Raw genomic sequence first — 2,423 nt, 5'->3', positions numbered from 1 at the left:
TGGCATTGCTGAAGATAAACCTGTTCCCACACACCCAAGCCAATATATAAATACCAACCCAATAGCCAGTATCAAAGTCAATAGATAAATCTGACTCATACCCTAAGGTTTATGCAACAACAAAAGGTTTGCAGATACAACCTGAAAAATAAACCCAAATTACTCTCTATATTACCTTATGGCTTTTTTACTCTTTTGACTTTTAAAAGAATATTTTTATTTAAATTGCTTCAGAAGGGGATTATTGACATGTCAGAGAGAAGCTAATAGCATTTCTTAGGTGAAGTTTCATGGTCCCCATGCTTTTATTTCAGGCAGGTCAGACCCTCTCCAAGAGGAACTGAAAGGCTGTTTGTGACCTTTTGAATGAAAAAGTTAGGTTTTCAGTAATTTTGGAGAACTTTGGAAAGCTCTTCCACCTTTTTGCTGAGGTAGTAAAACACGAGAAAGGCCTATTAGCCTGTGAGCATATTTATACCAATTGCCTTTGAAAAAATTGCACTTAATTAACAAAAGCAGACGGTTTTAAAAATTTTGCTGGGTTCTAGTTATGGCAAGAATTAAGCTGTCAGGTCTCACAACTTCTTTCCTTACCAGGTCCTACTATCTTTTTAGCCTTGGTTTATTAAAAAAATAAAAAGCACATGACTGAACTCATGACATTTTTTCCCCTCCAGGAAACTTCTGTATTTAGAAGAGATGAACCCAGCAAGCTTTGAGGGTAAAAATGCTCTCCCTGGCCTTCAGTCCATTGTTGCAGGAGCACTGCAGCTGTCACTGAAGTGACAGCTCCCAGGCATTGCACAGGGAAACATCTCACCAACACTGAAGAGATTCCAGTCTTCAAGGCCAGACTCTGAAGGGTCAATGCTATCAAGATTTTTACCATGCTTATCAATAGAATTCTTCCCTTCCCTTCCCTTCCCTTCCCTTCCCTTCCCTTCCCTTCCCTTCCCTTCCCTTCCCTTCCCTTCCCCCTGATGGTTTATTTCCTCCAGACACAACCTGGCAAAAAGTGATTTTCCCAATTTTAGCTATAATCTGGCCTATTTCAACCCAACCAAGAAACGTCTTCTGCCCTTATGCACTCTCACTTTGTCTTCTAGATGACGTCCAAGACAGCTACTGACCTCTTCTCTCACCACTGATACGTGAGCATCCCTTTGTCATGACTCATCTACACCTCTCAGTCGATGTCAAAATCATCTTAAACATTCACAATCCAGCCTGGAAGCCTCTCCTTGGCTCCAGGCTTCCTGGCTCTACAGTGTCTGGAAAGAAGCATCATGGCTGAAGAGCATCCAAAAATGTGTAAATTTTCCCATACAGGGTCTCCCTGGGAAGTGTCAGAGTGAGCTTCCTTTTGGGAGCAACCATCTCGGGATTCATCCCAGATAACCCTGCAGCAATGAATGCAGGCATGGCTAATTATCCTGGGCACCCTGTCAGGGAGGAGCCTGGCCACCTCTAAACCATTCTAGGGAGCCTAAAAAGATAATTAGGGAAACCCAACCTGCACTCAATTTGCTCCTCAGGGTCTTCATCTCCAGTGTTAAATACCTCCAGGGTCTGGCACTCAAAGAAGAGATTGAAACCCCTGCTATGAAACCACCAGAGAGAAACACAGCCCCTTGGGCTTGATTTGGATTTCAGGGAATTACACTGTGCATTTCAGAGGTGCTCCTTTCCTCTGGTGACTCTAGGGGAGCAGGTGGTGACTCGATTTTAATGTAGCAACTCTGTTAATTGTCTAGATAATCCAACTTGCATGTATCTGGGCCTTCACAAAGGCTCGGCTCACTTTTAAAATCAATATTTTCCAGGGAGGGTGGCAGCAAGAACTCTCTGCTCTGCCTGTCTGACATGATCTTGGTAATTCCCAGAGGTATGTTGCAGAACCATAGAATTTGGTGAGGCCTTTTTTTTTCTCTGGTAAATTCCAAGTCTTGAAATTATAAGAGAGTTGCTTCTTTCTATCTTCCTTGTTCCTTCTTGTTACAGGAAATAGCTGAAAAGTGGGAACCTGGAGCACCTGGCTGTGAATATACAGAAATAAAACCTTGTGTTTCATTATTTTTAAATAATACAGTTTCTTAAGCCAGAAATTTATTTCAGGAGGCTGACTGAGGTTGTGATGTTTTGAGTCTTGTTGGTGCTTTGAGTCATGGAAATTCCCTCTGAGATAATCTCCGGTGAGGGGTTTGAAACTCAAATGCAAGTTCATGTTATCTTTAATCTGGTTTATGGCTGCTTGCATGTAAAATACACTGCATTGTTAGGTGGTCAAGAAGTAGGTAAGTAGGATCAATTTTTTCTCATTCTGTGGAACAATCACTGCAGCAATACAACACTGCAAACCCAGTTTTGTGAAACACATAATGAAGAGTTCTACCGTGTGCTGCCCATTTTCACCCAGGAATACA

General features: G+C 42.0%; 1 long non-coding RNA gene across 2 annotated transcripts; it reads left to right on the top strand.

The window, feature by feature from the left end:
• Positions 1 to 1,571: 1,571 nt before the first annotated feature.
• LOC120752211 (uncharacterized) lies at positions 1,572 to 2,128 on the top strand. 2 transcript variants are annotated; one of them, XR_005700636.1, is made up of 3 exons: positions 1,572 to 1,711; positions 1,824 to 1,885; positions 2,002 to 2,128. It is a non-coding gene; the product is annotated as an uncharacterized LOC120752211 (long non-coding RNA). The 2 variants fall into 2 exon arrangements; XR_005700637.1 differs by having other exon boundaries at positions 1,824 to 1,910; positions 2,002 to 2,049.
• Positions 2,129 to 2,423: the final 295 nt, after the last annotated feature.

Source organism: Hirundo rustica, chromosome 4 (assembly GCF_015227805.2).
Source record: "Hirundo rustica isolate bHirRus1 chromosome 4, bHirRus1.pri.v3, whole genome shotgun sequence".
Classification (NCBI taxonomy): domain Eukaryota; kingdom Metazoa; phylum Chordata; class Aves; order Passeriformes; family Hirundinidae; genus Hirundo; species Hirundo rustica.
This window is presented reverse-complemented; position numbering and strand designations above follow the sequence as displayed.